This window comes from Triticum aestivum, chromosome 4B (genome assembly GCF_018294505.1).
Source record: "Triticum aestivum cultivar Chinese Spring chromosome 4B, IWGSC CS RefSeq v2.1, whole genome shotgun sequence".
NCBI classification, from domain to species: Eukaryota; Viridiplantae; Streptophyta; class Magnoliopsida; order Poales; family Poaceae; genus Triticum; species Triticum aestivum.
Window position 1 is genome coordinate 104,706,754 of NC_057804.1, and position 22,144 is coordinate 104,728,897.

The window sequence follows — 22,144 nt, forward strand, 5'->3', positions numbered from 1 at the left end:
TATGACGATATGCAGGCAATGATCATTACATAGTCATCACGTCCAACATTAGTACACCGACTCCTGCATGCATCTACTACTATTACTCCACACATCGACCGCTATCCAGCATGCATGTAGTGTATTAAGTTCATTGAAAAACGGAGTAATGCAATAAGAACGATGACATGATGTAGACAAGATCTATTTATCTATTGTGGTCAATATGGATCTCATATTTTTATCCTTAGTAGCAACGATGCATACGTGTCGGTCCCCTTTCTGTCACTGGGATCAAGCACCGTAATATCAAACCCACTACCGGGCACCTCTTCCCATTGCAAGATAAATATATCAAGTTGGCAAAACAAAACCCAAATATCAGAGAAGAAATACAAGGCTATAAGCAATCATGCATATAAGAGATCAAAGAATACTCAAATACGTTTCGTGGATATAAAAAGATATAACTGATCATAAACTCAAAGTTCATCAGATCCCAACAAACACAACGCCAAAAGACTTACATCATATGGATCTCCAAGAGACCATTGTATTGATAATCAAGAGAGAGAGAGGAAGCCATCTAGCTACTAACTACGGACCCGAAGGTCTACAAAGAACTACTCACGCATCATCGGAGAGGCACCAATGGAAGTGGTGAACCCCTCCGTGATGGTGTCTAGATTGGATCTGGTGATTCTGGACTCTGCGGCGGCTGGATGAATATTTCGTCGACTCCTCTAGGGTTTCTGGAATATTAGGGTATTTATAGAGCAAAGAGGTGGTCTGTGGGGCACCCGAGGTGGGCACAACCCACCAGGGCGCGCCTGGGCCTCCTGGCGCGCCCTGGTGGGTTGTCCCCTCCTCGGGACTCCCCCCAGGTTCAACTAGGGCCCATTTTCTTCCTTTTGGTCCATAAAAAATCATTGTAAATTGGCGTGGCATTTGGACTCCATCTGATATTGATTTCCTGCGATGTAAAAAACATGCAGAAAACAGCTACTCGCACTTGGCACTATGTCAATAGGTTAGTACCAACAAAAAATGACTATAAAATGATTATAAAACATCCAAGATTGATAATAAAACAACATGGAATAATCAAAAATTATAGATACGTTGGAGACGTATCAGCATCCCCAAGCTTAACTCCTGCTTGTCCTCGAGTAGGTAAGTGATAAAAACAGACTTTTTGATGTGGAGTGTTGTTTATCATGTCATATCATATTCTTTTCTTTATAGCATGGACATTTGGACTTTTATGTGATTCAAAGCAATAGTCTAGTTTTGAAATAATGATTTAGATACTCAAGCATATCAACAAGCAACCATGTCTTTCAAAATATCAATGCTAAAACAAGTTATCCCTGGCCCATCATGCTCAAACATTGATCCATTCATGAAACACACTCGAATATTAGCTACACCCAATACTTAAGTACGATCATATTGCCCCCTAGTTGGTGCTTTTATAAGAGAGGATGGAGACTCAATTTCAAAAATAAAAATGGCATAAAGTAAAAGAAAGGCCCTTCCCAGAGGGAAATAGGGATTTGTAGAGGTGCCAGAGCTCAAAGTGAAAAAAAAGAGATAAAAACATTTTTGGGAGGTGTATCCATCCCACCAACGAAATGACTTGGAGCATCCCAACACTTTCCATGCTAGATATATCATAGGCAGTTCCCAAACAGAAAATAAAGTTCATTCCTTTTTCCACCATACTTCCACTTTCCATGGCTAGCCGTATCCACGGGTGCCCTCCAAGGAATTTATTATTTGACAACATAAAGTAAATTCATTTTTGCATTTCAGGACTGGGCATCCCTAATACCTTTGCCTTACTCTCGTGCAATGACAAGTGAATAAACACTCGTCGTGAGAATAACACATCTAGCATGGCAAATATTAGCTACCCATTACCGTTCCGCGAGCGAAACAAACACACAAAAGAGAAGTTTATTTTATAAACTAGATATGGCACATGCAAATTTGCTTAGAACGGCAAAAGAATACCGCATATAGGTAGATATAGTGGACTCATGTGGCAAAACTGGTTTAAAGGATTTTGGATGCACAAGTAGAGGTCATACTTGGTGCAAAATGAAGGCTAGCAAAAAGATTGAGAAGCTACCAACCAAGAAATGAATAATCTCATAAGCAAGCATTAAGCATAATTAACACCGAATAATGCACCACAAGTAGGATATAATTTTCATTGCATGATTATTGACTTTTGTGCATGCATAGGGAATCACAAACCTTAACACCAATATTCTTACTAGAGCACAATTACACATCAACATAACTCACATATCACATCATCATATCTCAAAACTATTACTAAGAATCAAGTTTATTTTGCCCAATGATCTTCGTGACATATATTTTCTTTATTTCTTTATCCTTCTTGGATATCTATCACTTTGGGACTAATTTTCGTGTCTTGCTTTCGATAAGCTCAAACAAATATAGGTGAAGATCATGAGCATAACATATTTTCTTTCTCTCAAAATAATTTAAGTGAAGCAAGAGAGAGTTTATTAAAAAAATTACTAACTCTCAAATAAATCTAAGTGAAGCAAGAGAGCATTTCTTCAAAAATACTAAGCACACCGTGCTAAAAAAGATATAATTGAAGCACTAGAGCAAGTCCATTGCTCATAAAAAATTAAGTGAAGCTTAGAGAGAAATTCTAACAAGTCATGGCATAATTTTGGCTCTCTCAAATAGGTGTTCCCAGCAAGGATTGATGACTTAAAATACAAAATAAAACAAGCAAAGATACATATCATACAAGACCCTCCAAGCAAACACATATCATGTGACGAATAAAAATATAGCCTCGAGTAAAATACCGATGGTCGTTAGAAGAAAGAGGGGATGCCACTCAGGGGCATCCCCAAGCTTAGTTGATTTCTCATTCTTGGATAATAGCTTGGGATGCCGGGGCATCCCCAAGCTTAGGCTCTTCTATCCTTCTTTCATCCATCGTAAGATAACCCAAAACTTGATAACTTCAATCACACAAAACCCAACAAAACCCTTGTGAGATCTGTTAGTAAAAGAAAGCAAACCACTACTATAAGTGATGTGTCAAACCAATTCTTATTTTTTTGTATTATATCTACTGTATTCCAACTTTTCTATGGCAAAAACTCATCAAAGAAACCATAGAGCCATCAAAATAAGCACACAACACAAAGAAAACAGAATCTGTCAAAACAGAACAGTCTGTAGTAATCTGGAACTTTCGAATACTTCTGTAACTCCAAAAATTCTACCAAATTAGGACGACCATAGTAATTTTTATATTAATCTTCTTCAAAACTAAACAGGGCAAAATCTCTTTTCTGTGATTTATTAAAATTATTTTCGTGAGCGCAAATTTTCTGTCTTTTTCAGCAAGATCAAACAACTATCACCCCAGAAGATCCTAAAGGCTTTACTTGGCAAAAACACTAATTAAAACACAAAAAACACAATAATAACAGTAGCATAAGTGTGTTAACACACAAGAACATAAAGCAAAAAACAAAAATAAATTTTATTCATTGGGTTGCCTCCCAACAAGCGCTATCGTTTTACGCCCCTAACTAGGCGTAATTTTTATTGATGCTCACAAGAAAGATAATAATTGAAACACAAAGAGAGCATCGTAAAACATGTGAAAAAACATTTAAGTCTAACATACTTCCTATGCATAGGAATTTTATAGGAAAACAAATTAGTAAGACAAGCGAGAACTACCATATGTAAGGGAGAAGAAAGAAACAATAGCAATCTCAAAATAACGAGAGGTAATTTAGTAACATGAAATTTTATACCACAATATTTCCCTCTCTCATAATAATTACATGTGGGTCTTAATCAAATTCAACAATATAGCTATCACATAAAATATTTTCTACATTATCCACATGCATGCAAAGTTGACACTCTTCCAAAATAGTGGGATTAATATTAACTAAAGTCATTACCTCTCCAAACCCACTTTTATCAAAAAAATTGATAAGATTGAATATTCTCCAAATATGTGGGATCTAAAGTTGACACTCTTCCAAACCCACTTTCAATAATATTGCAAACATTATTATCAATCTCATATTCATCATGGGGCTTAAATAAATTTTCAAGATCATACGAAGAATCACCCCAATCGTGATCATTGCAACAAGTCGTGGACATAGCAAAACTAGCATCCCCAATCTTGGGGTTTTGCATATCATTAACACAACTGACATTAATAGAATTTATAATAACACCATTGCAATCATGCTTTTTATTCAAGGAACTATTGTGAATCACTTCATAAATTTCTTCTTTTAGCACTTCATCACAATTTTCAGATTCACAAATTCCAAGCAATACTTCATAGAGATAATCAAGTACACTCAACTCACTAGCAATTGGTTCAACATAATCAGATCTTTTGAAAAGATTGGCAAGTGGATGAGGATCCATATCAATAGATTTTTAGCAAGCGAAGATGAAAGCAAATAGAAGGCACATGGCACACAAGCATAAGATCTGACGAAAAAAAGGCGAACAAAAAAAGCAAATGAAACGGCAAATTTTTGTGAAGTGGGGAGAGGAAAACGAGAGGCAAATGGCAAATAATGTAAATTTCGAGGAGATGAGATTTGTGATTAGGAACCTGATTGATGTTGAAGATCCTCCCCAGGAACGGCGCCAGAAATTCCTTTTGATGTCGCTTGAATCTACGTCGGTATTTCCCCAAAGAGGAAGGGATGATGCAGCACAGCGGCGGTAGGTATTTCCCTCAGGTATGAAACCAAGGTCATCAAACTAGTAGGAGAACCAATCAACACAACATAAACATCCCCTGCACACAAATAACAACACCTCGTAACCCAACGTGTTAAAGGGGTTGTCAATCCCTTTCGGGGTACGATGCCTCGAGATAGGCAAAGGATGTGAGGTAAATTTGTAGATAGGATAAATAGATTTTGGAACAAATAAATTGTAGCAAGGTATTTTTGTATTTTTTTGGTTTAATAGATCTGAAAATAAACGCAAGGAAAAGGTAGATCGCATGGCAAATTTATGAGAAAAAGGACCCGGGGGCCGTAGGTTTCACTAGTGGCTTCTCTCGAGAAAGATAGCAAACAGTGGGTGGACAAATTACTGTTGGGCAATTGATAGAACTTCAAATAATTATGATGAAATCTAGGCAATGATCATTACATAGGCATCACGTCCAAGATTAGTAGACCGACTCCTGCATGCATCTACTACTATTACTCCACACATCGACCGCTATCTAGCATGCATGTAGTGTATTAAGTTCATGGAAAAACGAGTAATGCAATAAGAACGATGAGATAATGTAGACAAGATCCATTTATCTATTGCGGCAGATATGGATCTCATCTTTTTATACTTAGTAGCAACGATACACACGTGTCGGTTCCCTTTTTGTCACTGGGATCAAGCACCATAAGATCGAACCCACTACCGGGCACCTCTTCCCATTGCAAGATAAATAGATCAAGTTGGCCAAACAAAACCCAAATGTCAGAGAAGAAATAAGAGGCTATAAGCAATCATGCATATAAGAGATCAAAGAATAATCAAATAACTTTCATGGATATAAAAAGATATAACTGATCATAAACTCGAAGTTCATCAGATCCCAACAAACACACTGCCAAAAGACTTACATCATATGGATATCCAAGAGACCATTGTATTGATAATCAAGAAAGAGAGAGAGATGAAGACATCTAGCTACTAACTACGGACCTGAACGTCTACAAAGAACTACTCACGCATCATCGGAGAGGCACCAATGAAAGTGGTGAACCCCTCTGTGATGGTGTCTAGATTGGATCTGGTGGTTCTGGACTCTGCGGCGGCTAGATGAATATTTTGTCGACTCCTCTAGGGTTTCTGGAATATTGGGGTATTTATAGAGCAAAGAGGCGGTCCGTGGGGCACCCGAGGTGGGAACAACCCACCAGGATGCGCCTGGGCCTCCTAGCGCGCCCTGGTGGGTTGTCCCCTCCTCGGGACTCCCTCTAGGTGCAACCAGGGCCCATCTTCTTCCTTTTGGTCCATAAAAAATCATTGTAAATTGGCATGGCATTTGGACTCCGTCTGATATTGATTTCATGCGATGTAAAAACATGCAGAAAATAGCAACTGGCACTATGTCAATAGATTATGTAACATCCCCAGCATCACACTACAGTAATCTCCCCCTAATGAAGGTCATGTCATCATGATCATCATGCCAAAAGGCCACTTGTCCAAAATCTGCTTCAAAGTCAAATTCAAATTGCATGTCAAATATTTGCTTCTTCTTTCATGAAAACTAAATGTTCATCAGGTGGCAAATAATCATTTGTTAATAGTGGTGGTGAACCAACATTTTTGTAAAAGGTTTGAGTGGCCTAAACTACTTAAAACAGTGACCTAAGCAATAAATTAAATGCCTTTTTAATTTATAAAATTGGCAACTATTCCAAAAGCCTCCCAACCTTTTTGTGGCAGTGCACAATAATTCCTTGAAATTATCTTGCCCAATGGCATAAATTTGCAAAGTCCTAATGGCTAAAAGGAAAAGGCAAATTGCTGCTGGAAATTAAAAAAAGCAAAGAAAAAGGAAAAGCCCCCCCCCCTCAACTGGGCCGACTGGCCCAGCTGGCCACCGTGCCCCCACCATGGGCCTCGGCCCACCTCAACCAGCCGGCCCAGCTCCCCGCACCGCGCCCCCTTCCTGTTCCCCCGGTGCGCGCCGCTACAGGGGCGCCGTCCCCGCCGGACCCGCCTCGCCGGCGACGCCCGGGCGAGGGGATAAGGCTTGCGCCTCCCCGACGCCTCGGCCTCCTCGCCTCCCACTCGCCCACTTGCCACTCTCCCTCCCTCTCCCTCGCTCGCTCCGCCCTCCTCTCCTCCAGATCCGTGGCCCGAGCGCCCTCGCCGCCGTCCTCCATCATTGTCGCGGCCACCGGCGGCCCCGCACCCGCTGACCTTGTCGGTGACCTCCGACATCGCCCTCTCCATCGACTGGTGGCCTCAGCGGGGGATGGGGAGCACCGAAGCGTCGGATGCCCTTCTTCCTCCTCCGCGGGTTGTCGGACGCCGTCGTCGTTGATTCGACCTCCCTCTGCGCTCCCGTTCACTCACGGGGCGTCCTTGCGCCCGCATGGTGAGCACCGCACGTCCTCCCCCTGCCTTCCCCTCGTTCTGCTGCGCATAACATCGCCGCCATGGACGACCGAGCTCAGCTCCGCCGTGCCGCTCATCGTCGTCGCTTCCATCGATGCCAAGGCCGTCCGAGCACACCATCGTGCTCGAGGCACTCCAGCGGTGCGGCCTAACGCTTTAGATCGCTTGTGAGCGCGCTAGTTTTTCATTTTCGCCGAGCTACCATAGACCGCCGCCGCCGGCGACCTTGCAGCTCCCTGTTCCGGCCATCTCCGGTCGGTCCAGTGGCACCACTCGACGCGCGACAGCGTCAGCGTTCGAACGCAAGTGAAAACGCGTGATTTGGTGTTCTGTAGCGAAGATCCGAGCCTCTCCGACGGACTCGCCGCGGCGAAGAGCTCGCCGGCGCAACTCCGGCGCCGGCCACCAACGTGGCCAACCTGGGGCCACCCCCCAGGGTCACTGCCAGCGGGCCCCACGGGCCCCAGTTGACCGGGTTGACCCAGTCAACTGCTGACTGGGCAGCCCCAGCCACTAACGTGCGGGCCCCACCGCTTAATTAAGCTAATTAAAATGTTTTTATAGTTAAAAGTAATTAGTAATCTAATCTGCCACTACCATAAGGGGCCCAGCTGTTAATTTAACCTCTTTTTAGTTAGTTTAAAGTTCTGTTAGTCCACTGTCTATGACAGGTGGGACCCACTGGTCAGTTTGACCAGTCAGCCAGTCTGTTGACCTGCTGATGTCATGCTGACACTCTGCTGACATCATAATTCTTTTTTCTGTTAATATAAATAAATCCAAAAAAATGGTTTAATCTTTGTAATTTAAAAGAAATTAAACCGTAACTCGGATGAAAATGTTTTCTACATGAAAGTTGCTCAGAACAACGAGACGAATCCGAATACGTGGTCCGTTTACCTGTCAGATGCCTCTAACTATCTGAACATGGAACATTCCCCCTCCGGTCATCTGTCTGACACAGGTCCGGAACCGGGAAAACATCCCGGTTGAATTCCCCCTTCGCCAGTATCGCCTAACACTGCGTTAGAACACCTCTAGCCCCGCTTATTGTCTTGTTATGCTATGTCTGCTTTATATTTACTATTTCTTCCCCCTCTTCTCTCTGGTAGACCCCGAGACCGATGCCGCCCCTATGATCGACTACGTCGACGATGACCCCTCCTTGCCAGAGCAACCAGGCAAGCCCCCCCCCTTTGATCATCCCGATATCGCCCATCCCATCTCTCATGCTTGCATTAGATTTTGCTACTGTTATTGTTTGCTCCTATTTTGATGCATAGCCTGCTTTTGTATCTGCTGTTGTACATTACCTGCTTATCCTAAACTTCTTAGTATAGGTTGGTTAGAGATCCATCAGTGACCCCCATCTTGTCCTTGTTGCCCTTGCTTCATCATTAAAGACACGATCAATGGGATCGAAGACCAGGCCCCGACACCGCACATCACTTTCCCCTTAGTTGCTCGACTCTGCTGGGTTACTATCAAGTGCCGAGGGTGAGACCTCTACAGCACTTCTGATGTTAACCCTGTAGTGTAGCTATTCGGTCGTGGTCATCGAGGGTGTTTCCGCCTTAACCACTTTCGATATGACTCTGTCGTGCAACCCCTCAAGTGTGAACCTCGGGGGTGATTCCTCTTACATTCACCTTGTTGATTACATCGAGTGGAATTCACCGGGGGTGATTCCTCGGGTTTTCCCCTTGATGTTTGGACACACAGTTACTATGGTTACTATGTTACACTGAACCATGTTACTAAAGACGGGTCGACCCTGAGGGGTGCCCGCGCGAGCATAATTGCGAGTGATGTGGAGACGGGTTGACCTGGAAGGTGCCCGAGAGATAATTACGAGGCATGGTCGGGCATTCCTAGCCCTTGCCGCAAGTCCTCGAGACGGGGCAACGGGGTCACATCTTTCGTGAGTCTCTGCTTGTTACCGCGCGTTCCTAATCCACTACGATTTGGATATTTGATCCGAGGGGCCTCTGGCCTGATAGAACTAACCATCACGTGGGCATAGTATGGGCGTTCTGCGTCGTATACATCAGCCGAAGCTTATTAGACATCAGCGACTGAGCGGCGCGCGCCGGGTTGGACTGGTAAGCACCTACCTTTTTAAGGAGGTAGCTAGGTCTGCTCACTGGCCGCGTTCGCAACGTGCAGGAGTTCCCGGGGAGATGGCCCATGACCCCTGGGGGCATAGGTTTAGTCCGGCGTGCTGGCCTCTCTATTAAGCCTAGGTCGGGTTGCGGCGTATTGTTTGGCCGAGGCCGGGCATGACCCTGGAAAGTGTGTCCGGCCGGAGTTAAGCGAGCGTGGTGGGTAAGTTGGTGCACCCCTGCAGGGAAGAAAACATCTATCGATAGCCTGTCCTACGGTAACGGACACTTGGAGTTGTATCCCGATCGATACAACTAGAACTGGATACTTGTGATGAGAATTGGATTGTGATGAGGTGATAACTGGATAGTATGGCTCTGGGATTGCTTTCTCGCAGGGAGTCGAGGAAGGATCTCTGGCCGAGGTTGATAACACTACTACTACTTTACTTTATGCTACTCTACTCCCTCCTGTTTGCTGCAAGATGGTGGTTTCCAGAAGATGCTAGTCTTCGATAGGACTAGGCCTTCTCTATATTCTGGCATTTCTGCAGCCCAGTCCACATATACAGCCTTCCTTTGATAATGTTGCATACTGTAGTGTAGATCCTTGCTTGCGAGTACTTTGGATGAGTACTCATGGTTGCTTTGCTCCCCCTTTCCCCCTTCTTTCTTCTTTCTGGTTGTTGCAACCAGATGGTGGAGTCCAGGAGCCAGATGCCACCTTTGACGACTGCTACTACCACGAGGGCGCCTACTACCTCATGAAGACCGCGACGACCAGGAGTAGTTAGGAGGCTCCCAGGCAGGAGGCCTTGCCTTTTCGATCAATGTTGCTTTTGTGCTAGCCTTCTTAAGGCAAACTTGTTTAACTCATGTCTGTACTCAGATATTGTTGCTTCCGCTGACTCTTGTGTATTCGAGCTTATGTATTCGAGCCCTCGAGGCCCCTGGCTTGTAATATAAAGCTTTTATTATTTTAACTTGTGTCTAGAGTTGTGTTGTGATATCTTCCCGTGAGTCCTTGATCTTGATCGTACACATTTACGTGTATGATTAGTGTATGATTGAATCGAGGGCGTCACAAGTTGGTATCAGAGCCGACTGCCTGTAGGTAACCCCTTTTCCAACTCCTTGGCCGAAGTTGAGTCTAGTCACTGAAAAACTTTTACTAACTTGGTGTGTGTCTTACGGGCCCACGTCGCCATTGGGTGGTATTAGAATCTTTTACTCCTCATCTATACTCTGGGACTCTGAACTCTCTTCTACTCGGGTTAAACGAATTTACTAACTCTGACATTAGGTTCTCGTACCCACTTCCTCCCGGAGAGCCCCGACCTTACCGATGATCACTTGCTTCGCCAGAAGATTCTGCGGTTACTCCTCGATGTTTCTCGAGACTCTGTGCACACTGCCTTACAGTTCCTGACCACCGGTAATCCTCGTGAATAACCTCCTTGCCATTTGTACCTTCATCCCCAGTTGCTCATGTTGTTACAAGATACCCCTAGCACTCTCCGTTGTTCCGAGAATCCTTGTGCCTTCTGCTTTGCAGCTTCTTTTTGCACTAAGGATAATTCACTTAACCGGGGTCCGCTCATCCCCAGTTGTTCATATGCTTTTCAAAATACTTGGAAATACTACCCGATCTTTCGAGTATCCTCTTCAAACTATTGCTCTGCAATTACTTGTCTGCTTGCATTATGGATGCTTTCCATATGTGTAGCAATATTCATTAGTATCCTTCGACACCTTCATTTTGATCCTATTGATTCAACATGTGTGTGAAGGCACACAATCATCAGTGATCCTTCTATATCTTTTTGGCTTAGACGTCATTTTGAACATGAGCTGGTTCTCGACCAATCTATTTGTCATCAATTGTGCCCCTAGGTCTATTCTACCTATCCCTCCTTGATCAGAGCGTCTACTTCTGATCCTTCGTTTAGGAAATCATAATTCCTTTGTTATCTAAGCATCGAATTATTCAGATGTTCTATAATCCGATGCCTTTGCATTCTTTCTTCCTCTGATTGAGTACCGATACTCACATCAGCTCCATTGTGGACCGGCAGGCCCATTGCCGGGTTGTTATCCGACAACATCCTTCATATGCAATAACCTTGTGAGCCTTTTCTCGGATACATAAAGCCTTTGGTAAATTGTATCCTCTCCTTTTGTCAACCATGCTCTGCTTCGAGCTTGTGTTGTTTACTTTTGAAGTTTGTGGAATAGGTTCCTAAGATGCCCCTATGGGTTGAACCTATGCCTCCCCTAATCCGTTTGAACCCGAGAGTTTTTAATGAGTCTTACTCTTCTGGTGTTTTGCCAGATAACATTTCAACACTACAACTTCATTGAACGCGAGAAGTAAATGAAAGGATATGCATTGAAGAAGTGGGAGTCGACCTTGAACTTTGTGTTCATGCCCATGGACCCGATGTGGAACTTATCATGGAAGCTTCTTGTGATAATAATAATCCCCTTGTTATAAGTTCATCTGGTAACTATGTTTGGTCCTTTGCAACTGTGGTTCTGACCATGATTGTTCCCCTTTGATTCCATTTCTCGAACAAGTTAAAATACTTGTCTTCTATAGATCTTTTCATCTGTCCAACCTCTATTTCGATCTACCTCGAGTGTTGCCCCCTGTTATCTCGAGGATATTGTGTCATTGCACTACCTCTTGTGAATTCTCATTGGAATGATACTCCATCACATCATTCCTAGCCTGATCGGCTATATCATTATCGAGCTAATTTTAACTGTGCTATCCGGTCCTTCTTCTGGAGCACAACTTCCGACGACGAGCTATGCTTACGTCAATCTTCCTCATCTTATCATTCCTCCTTGAACAACAAGCTTGAATCCGAGCTTGTGTCGTATACGTGGTTCCAATAGCCTTTGCTTCAACATTCCTTTTGCTTGATGTCGTTGCTGTTCGATGGCATCTTCATAGAGCCTCTCGACAAAGGCGTCGTGATCAGCATCAACATTTTGACTTCTGTTGAAATGACAATTGAATTCATGGTGAGAAATACCATCCTTGACCTTCAATGATTTGAATTATCATTGACAACCCCCTTATCTTCTTTCCAACACATGTTGATCATGTCTTGGTTATACCTTGGACTCCTTGCTATTCCTGCAATCGTTCTTTGAGTATTTCTTGTGATCTTCAACTCCAGCCCCTACTTGTAACACCAAGTTAATGCTACCTCGAAGCATGACTGAGGTATTCCGAATATCAACCATGAACATTGGAAGCACACTGTCGAATGTTTCTTGATCTATTATCCAAACACCATTGTATGGGTAATATCATGATTATCCCCTCGCCCCCTTTATCTAAATGATATTTAAACTTGTTGTCATATCATGTATATCCTGCTCCGCTTCCCCTTGGGAGGGATATAATCCCAACTCTTATGAGTAAACACATCTTCCCTTCCTTTGGGTTGTTTGATTCGATAAACACATTTTCCTTTCCATTGGTTTGCTCAACCTTTCTTGTGATCTATATATGTTATAAGCAGAAATAATTCCCTGCTTATGGAAACACCTCGGTTTACAACTCTATCAGTGTGACCCTGTTACTATTGCTGACGACATCCTGGTAACCCCCGATGGACGAGAACTTTGCCTATTGGTCCGCCTCGTTCAACGAGCAGGAAAATGGTTCTCTTCGTCCCTCGCCCTTGGTACCAATGTTGTTGCCAACATAACTGACAGTCTATCATCTGACATGCCTTGCTATCGCCCCCCCTTTCTTCTATTAACCCACATGGTGGGCCCATAACCCACAGTTCCATAAGTTCGGAACCTGACTCTCCTGTATATCTTTGATTCTGAAATATTCTTGCATTTGGCTTCGTATCATGTCACGAGCCACCTTTCGAGAGATGATCTATTCCCGATGCTCTGAACCCCTTTCTCACACTCTGTTCAGGTATCAATCGTTTGTCCATTCGTTTGAAACTTCCTATTGTACCTTCATACTTTGCTCTCGATGTTTTAATAAGTTTCAACTCGAGAGATTTTTCTACCTCATTCCCTGAATTGTTCATTTGATAATTAACCCTATAAGGGTCAGTTCTCCCGAAGTTGCTCTTTACTTCCCCACGTAAATCTCGGGACGAGATTTCTTGTAGTGGAGGAGATTTGTAACATCCCCAGCATCACACTACAGTAATCTCCCCCTAATGAAGGTCATGTCATCATGATCATCATGCCAAAAGGCCACTTGTCCAAAATCTGCTTCAAAGTCAAATTCAAATTGCATGTCAAATATTTGCTTCTTCTTTCATGAAAACTAAATGTTCATCAGGTGGCAAATAATCATTTGTTAATATTGGTGGTGAACCAACATTTTTGTAAAAGGTTTGAGTGGCCTAAACTACTTAAAACAGTGACCTAAGCAATAAATTAAATGCCTTTTTAATTTATAAAATTGGCAACTATTCCAAAAGCCTCCCAACCTTTTTGTGGCAGTGCACAATAATTCCTTGAAATTATCTTGCCCAATGACATAATTTTGCAAAGTCCTAATGGCTAAAAGGAAAAGGCAAATTGCTGCTGGGAATTAAAAAAACAAAGAAAAAGGAAAAGCCCCCCCCCCCCTCAACTGGGCCGACTGGCCCAGCTGGCCACCGTGCCCCCACCATGGGCCTCAGCCCACCTCAACCAGCCGGCCCAGCTCCCCGCACCGCGCCCCCTTCCTGTTCCCCCGGTGCGCGCCGCTACAGGGGCGCCGTCCCCGCCGGACCCGCCTCGCCGGCGACGCCCGGGCGAGGGGATAAGGCTTGCGCCTCCCCGACGCCTCGGCCTCCTCGCCTCCCACTCGCCCACTTGCCACTCTCCCTCCCTCTCCCTCGCTCGCTCCGCCCTCCTCTCCTCCAGATCGTGGCCCGAGCGCCCTCGCCGCCGTCCTCCATCGTTGTCGCGGCCACCGGCGGCCCCGCGCCCGCTGACCTTGTCGGTGACCTCCGACATCGCCCTCTCCATCGACTGGTGGCCTCAGCGGGGGATGGGGAGCACCGAAGCGTCGGATCCCCTTCTTCCTCCTCCGCGGGTCGTCGGACGCCGTCGTCGTTGATTCGACCTCCCTCTGCGCTCCCGTTCACTCACGGGGCCTCCTTGCGCCCGCACGGTGAGCACCGCACGTTCTCCCCCTGCCTTCCCCTTGTTCTGCTGTGCATAACATCGCCGCCATGGACGACCGAGCTCAGATCCGCCGTGCCGCTCATCGTCGTCGCTTCCATCGATGCCAAGGCCGTCCGAGCACACCATCGTGCTCGGGGCACTCCAGCGGTGCGGCCTAACGCTTTAGATCGCTTGTGAGCGCGCTAGTTCTTCGTTTTTGCCGAGCTACCGTAGACCACCGCCGCCGGCGACCTTGCAGCTCCCTGTTCCGGCCACCTCCGGTCGGTCCAGTGGCACCACTCGACGCGCGACAGCGTCAGCGTTCGAACGCAAGTGAAAACGCGTCATTTGGTGTTCTGTAGCGAAGATCCGAGCCTCTCCGGCGGACTCGCCGCCGCGGAGAGCTCGCCGGCGCAACTCCGGCGCCGGCCGCCAACGTGGCCGACCTGGGGCCACCCCCCAGGGCTGCTGCCAGCGGGCCCCACGGGCCCCAGTTGACCGGGTTGACCTAGCCAACTGCTGACTGGGCAGCCCCAGCCACTAACGTGCGGGCCCCACCACTTAATTAAGCTAATTAAAATGTTTTTATAGTTAAAAGTAATTAGTAATCTAATCTGCCACTGCCATAAGGGGCCCAGCTGTTAATTTAACCTCTTTTTAGTTAGTTTAAAGTTCTGTTAGTCCACTGTCTATGACAGGTGGGACCCACTGGTCAGTTTGACCAGTCAGCCAGTCTGTTGACCTGCTGATGTCATGCTGACACTCTGCTGACGTCATAATTCTTTTTTCTGTTAATATAAATAAATCCAAAAAATGGTTTAATCTTTGTAATTTAATAGAAATTAAACCGTAACTCGGATGAAAATGTTTTCTACATGAAAGTTGCTCAGAACAATTGAGACGAATCCGAATACGTGGTCCGTTTACCTGTCAGATGCCTCTAACTATCTGAACATGGAACATTTCCCCCTCCGGTCATCTGTCTGACACAGGTCCGGAACCGGGAAAACATTCCCGGTTGAATTCCCCCTTCGCCAGTATCGCCTAGCACTGCGTTAGAACACCTCTAGCCCCGCTTATTGTCTTGTTATGCTATGTCTGCTTTATATTTACTGTTTCTTCCCCCTCTTCTCTCGGGTAGACCCCGAGACCGATGCCGCCCCTGTGATCGACTACGTCGACGACAACCCCTCCTTGCCAGAGCAACCAGGCAAGCCCCCCCCCCCTTTGATCATCCCGATATCGCCCATTCCATATCTCATGCTTGCATTAGATTTTGCTACTGTTATTGTTTGCTCCTATTTTGATGCATAGCCTGCTTTTGTATCTGCTGTTGTACATTACCTGCTTATCCTAAACTTCTTAGTATAGGTTGGTTAGAGATCCATCAGTGACCCCCATCTTGTCCTTGTTGCCCTTGCTTCATCATTAAAGACACGATCAACGGGATCGAAGACCAGGCCCCGACACCGCACATCACTTTCCCCTTAGTTGCTCAACTCTGCTGGGTTACTATCAAGTGCCGAGGGTGAGACCTCTACAGCACTTCTGATGTTAACCCTGTAGTGTAGCTATTCGGTCGTGGTCATCAAGGGTGATTCCGCCTTAACCACTTCCGATATGACTCTGTCGTGCAACCCCTCAAGTGTGAACCTCGGGGGTGATTCCTCTTACGTTCACCTTGTTGATTACATCGAGTGGAATTCACCGGGGGTGATTCCTCGGGTTTTCCCTTGACGTTTGGACGCACAGTTACTATGGTTACTATGTTACACTGAACCATGTTACTAAAGACGGGTCGACCCTGAGGGGTGCCCGCGCGAGCATAATTGCGAGTGATGTGGAGACGGGTTGACCTGGAAGGTGCCCGAGAGATAATTACGAGGCATGGCCGGGCATTCCTAGCCCTTGCCGCAAGTCCTCGAGACGGGGCAACGGGGTCACATCTTTCGTGAGTCTCTGCTTGTTACCGCGCGTTCCTAATCCACTACGATTTAGATATTTGATCCGAGGGGCCTCTGGCCTGATAGCACTAACCATCACGTGGGCATAGTATGGGCGTTCTGCGTCGTATACATCAGCCGAAGCTTATTAGACGTCAGCGACTGAGCGGCGCGCGTCGGGTTGGACTGGTAAGCACCTACCTTTTTAAGGAGGTAGCTAGGTCTGCTCACCGGCCGCGTTCGCAACGTGCAGGAGTTCCCGGGGAGATGGCCCATGACCCCTGGGGGCATAGGTTTAGTCCGGCGTGCTGGCCTCTCTATTAAGCCTAGGTCGGGTTGCGGCGTATTGTTTGGCCGAGGCCGGGCATGACCCTGGAAAGTGTGTCCGGCCGGAGTTAAGCGAGCGTGGTGGGTAAGTTGGTGCACCCCTGCAGGGAAGAAAACATCTATCGATAGCCTGTCCTACGGTAACGGACACTTGGAGTTGTATCCTGATGGATACAACTAGAACTGGATACTTGTGATGAGAATTGGATTGTGATGAGGTGATAACCGGATAGTATGGCTCTGGGATTGCTTTCTCACAGGGAGTCGAGGAAGGATCTCTGGCCGAGGTTGATAACACTACTACTACTTTACTTTATGCTACTCTACTCCCTCCTGTTTGCTGCAAGATGGTGGTTTCCAGAAGATGCTAGTCTTCGATAGGACTAGGCCTTCTCTATATTCTGGCATTTCTGCAGCCCAGTCCACATATACAGCCTTCCTTTGATAATGTTGCATATGTAGTGTAGATTCTTGCTTGCGAGTACTTTGGATGAGTACTCACAGTTGCTTTGCTCCCCCTTTCCCCCCTTCTTTCTTCTTTCTGGTTGTTGCAACCAGATGGTGGAGTCTAGGAGCCAGATGCCACCTTTGACGACTGCTACTACCACGAGGGCGCCTACTACCTCATGAAGACCGCGACGACCAGGAGTAGTTAGGAGGCTCCCAGGCAGGAGGCCTTGCCTTTTCAATCAATGTTGCTTTTGTGCTAGCCTTCTTAAGGCAAACTTGTTTAACTCATGTCTGTACTCAGATATTGTTGCTTCCGCTGACTCTTGTGTATTCGAGCTTATGTATTCGAGCCCTCGAGGCCCCTGGCTTGTAATATAAAGCTTGTATTATTTTAACTTGTGTCTAGAGTTGTGTTGTGATATCTTCCCGTGAGTCCTTGATCTTGATCGTACACATTTGCGTGTATGATTAGTGTACGATTGAATCGAGGGCGTCACAGATTAGTACCAAAAAATGATATAAAATGACTATAAAATGATTAGAAGACATCCAAGATTGATAATAAAACAGCATGGAATAATAAAAATTATAGATACATTGGAGACGTATCAGGCCTTTCATCCATCTAACCCACTGCCAGGGTCATTACTGAGTCGCCAGACTAGTGAGTCATCAGTCTTCAGGCGGGTTACCGATGAAACGCCAATTCCCGGCCAGGTCATATATCCGTCTAGGTCATATCGCGGGGTATCCCCGACATTAGCCCCCAATTTAATTTGAATTTATCCATGTTAAACTGGTCCTGCAAAATAAACACAAGAACAAATTTGACAGGTTGTGCTCCAGGTTAAAAGTTTTTCTGAACCGGCACCTGATCATCCTTAAGTCCTTGTCATTTACTTCTTGATACATGTCCATGATCTCATAGCAAATCTCCTTTAGCAGATATGTTCAAACTTTGCCAATGCAAAAAATCCAGGTACTTCCTCTCAAAAGTCTGAGTCAATAGGCCAGCTTAAAAATCAATTTGCTGATATTGGCTTCTTGCAGAAAAATATTATAAAGAATAATCCATTTGATTCCGCTTCCAATTCTCTAGTTTGACAACAATATTGGTCTTGAAATATTCATCTGATTTTCAGCCGGCTTGAAGATGTAGATCTTACCAATTTATGATTGCCAAAATTGTCGGGTTATAAAACAGATGATACCGAGTCATGATTGTTGCTGATGCCGGGTCAATCTTATGGTGACTTGGTGCTTGCTTTTGTAAATTTGGATTTCCAATCATTGAGTCGGCTCTCTAAACCTTTCTATGAATAGCTTAGAGGAAATAAACTTTGCAACTTTCTCCAATAATAATATAATACCTGGTTTGCTCAAAACTGAGAATTTGAAGATGTTTCTCCTTTATATGCATATCACCTGTAGCCCCCAAGTCTTAAGAGGAGAACATAGTGATAGCTTAAGACTTGCTTTAATATAAATGCTTTGATAGGAGCAATAAGTTGCCCTCAAGGGCCGGCTCATCACTATGTGATGGGTCGGGTCTTCAATGAGGTGAGTTAAAAATGACTTTGCATTAGCCCCCAAGTGCCATGGTGCATGCTTGCAGTGACATGGGACTTGCATATTTGATGTAATCTTGATTTGAATAATGTATCCCCTAAGCGTCGGGTCGTATGCCTGCAGCGACTCGGGACTATTCCTTCCATTATAAAATAGATCCATATCCATTGTACGGACGATGTGGCAGAAAGCCTTTGCATATCAATATTGAACCATGTTCTCTACTGTGAGCTAGCATTTTTGGATGAAGTAATAATAGCCATTACTCTGAAGCGGCTTTGAAAACTTTAATTATCAACACTGGTTATGATAACCATAATAAAAGTCCAGCCATGTTGGCTATTTTAAGTTTGGAATAATATAATTCGGTATGAAAATCCCAATCATTCAATACTGGTTATGACAACCATAATGAAAATCCAGCCAAGTTTGGCTATTAAAGATCTGAATAACATAATATGGATAAATACTCGGCGGCTCTTAACCGATGGTGACTTAATGCACATCCATTGTACTCCGGGATGCAACCCGGTGGCTTATAGCCTTTGTAAAAAATCAGGAATTGATAACCCCATCCATGGCGGCTCATAGTCATGTCCAGTTTTTGAAAAGACCACTTTGGCGGCTTATAGCCTCAATAAACTCAATATGGAGCAATATAACCCGGAGCTAGATAACCCGGCAATATCTTCAGATGGCCAGATGATGGGCTTAAGCGCATGATTCATATAAGCAATAGCAGTATTCTTACTTATGTGTAAAGCTCTGCATGTCCTACACAAAGTTTAAACAACATATGCCCTGGCGACTTAACGTTAAAAGCCAGGGCGGGTAACAACCCAAACATAATATAATCTTATGCAATTATAGAAAACACTAGAATTAAAGTCATCAGAGCCAAAATATACTGGCGACTTAAAGTCAAAAGCCAGGGCAGGTTATCAAACCTCGCATATTCGTATAACAACTAAAAAATACATGTAAATTGGCTCGTATTGCCCGCTTACATCGCCATATCCAGTGAGAGTGGCAACCCAAAGATTTGTAAGCGCATGGCCTCGATGAAGCCTGTTGGTGACTTAAAGTCCATAGCCATGGGCGGGTTATAAAACCCCAAATATTCATACAATTATTAAAAGACATACATGTAGATTGATACCATGGTGATGCCTTGATAATTATAATCCGGAGCGGTATTAACCCGCAGGCATGAAATATCATGATTTTAATTGCTCAAGCCAAAATATCCTGGTGACTTAAAGTCCGCTATCACGGCCAAACAAATACTGTAAAACAAACTGTAAAACTAAGATAAAGAGCTCCTTCCTCCGGTCCGACCGTTGTTGTCCCTTTCGCCAGCCGGTCGTGCCCCGTCGCCCGTCGGAAGCGCCCAGCCTCGGTGACCACGCCCCGTCGCCTCCGTCGGCCGCGCCTAGCCTCGCCGACCATGCCCCGCCGCCTCCGCCGCCCGCGCCTTGCTCTATTGTTGGCTGCATCAGCCGAGACGTTCCCATGTGCCTGCCGCTCCGGGAGGATTCCGGCGGCCAGGCTGAGGTCATGGGAGGCCACGGCAAGTCGAGCTCGTCCAATTCGAACCGGCGGCGATCGATTGCACCGTCTAGCGGCCTTTTCCGGTGTGCGGTGATGAATTCCGACGAGTTTAGGGCGGATTCCAGCAAACTCCGCGGCGGCGTGTTTGCTCCGACCAGGTTTGACCGCTATACGCCCCCCTAGGTTCGGCCTTCAAACCTCCAAATATAAGGGTTTTGGGTGTGCATTTTGCGTGGCCCTTAAAAAATTTACAGGTTGGACCACTTTTACGGTTTCTGTTTTGGATATTTTTTCGACCAAAATTGTAAAACGCAAAAATTATAAGGGTTTGTCCATTTATACGGGGTCTGCTAGAGATGCTCTAACCATCCCACCACCGGTTGGTTTGCACTAGTCTCTAGGAGTTGGTAGGTTCGCTTCACCTCATCCCTCAGTTTTTCCTCCCACGACCCCTTTGATAGGTTCGGCGCACAAAGACCGACGTTAATACAAGAACATGGGATAATATAAAGTAAATTAGTACTTTTCAAAATCACGTTCTACATTAACTCAATTAAATCAAATCTTTTCAAAATCTCAACCAAATCAAAACTTTTCTTGCCTTCTCCTGTCCATACCCTAATCAAATCAGATCTTACCATAACCTCAACTAAATCAAAAAAATGATATTCTTTGCCTTCTCTCTAAATAGGCTTCCGTCCCGTTTTATAAATAAACCAAACATCCATACAACGAGAACCACAGTGGCAAAGAAACTAAGACGGTTGGGGCAACATCACAATCATGCCCAAAGAAAGCATAAGCGAAATAGGAAAAAAAACCACCGAGTGGCATGCATCATGATGAGACTATGACGATCACAATTTTTGCTATCCATACTCAAATTACATAAAATCTTATCAAAATCTAAAATATGATGGGCGTGAGGTATATATTGGACATGCTTGGTGTTGGACCACAATAATATATATGCCCCATTGGAACGCCCGGACAATTAGCTAGTTATAAGCTTGAATGGCCGGATCCTACTAAAGCCTAAAACGACCACCGCAAAAAAAACCAAACTGATGACAGTTTTTTTATTAATACCTAAAATGACTCAATCAAATTTTTGTGAGGGGACTCAGTCCTTCTTTCTTTTTTCTGAGAAAGTGAGGGGTCTCAATCAATTGTTTTGGGGGAAGATAGTGTCCTTTTTTTTAGGGAAGGGAAGATAGTTTAAGCAAACGTGTAGCCAGGCCCCAGACTAGCCGGGCCACGGGCCGAGACGTGACGCCGGATTCCTTCATTGGTATAGCATCTTCGATACTGTAGCACATATATCCGGTCTGGGGCTTGCCTAGGGCCTGGCCCGGTCCTGTCCGGTCTCAGGATTAGAATCCTCCTCGAACTGAATAGAAAAGTCCGCTCAAAAGAAAAACTGAATAGAAAAGTATTCTTTGGTGTTAAAAAAAGTATTCTTTCTCCCTAAAAAAAGTAGGAAAACACTATCCTTCAGTCGATGGATGCACGTGCAGCGTCCGCCTCCTGCGTAGCCCTCAGATCAATCTTGATCGAGCGCTCACGCTGGCCACAAATCCTGTGCAGCCAATTTTTTTGCAACAACTGTATTGTTTCAGAAGATTTCTGCAACAGAGATCTTGTTTCAGAAAAAAAATGATTCGGTGCTGACCTTTTTTTTCGCAACAGGGTCTAGTTTTGGAAAGTTTCTGCAACAGAGGTCTTGTTTCAGAAAAAAAAATGGTTCGACAGTGAAGATATTTTCTTCTGCATGCAACAGGGGTCTTGCTTCAGAAACATAGCCCCAGTTGCAGAAAGCGTTGGAGGTGCGCACGATATTAGAGTGTACGAAGCCAGGCATTGCAACAAGACGCATGTTTTGGAAAC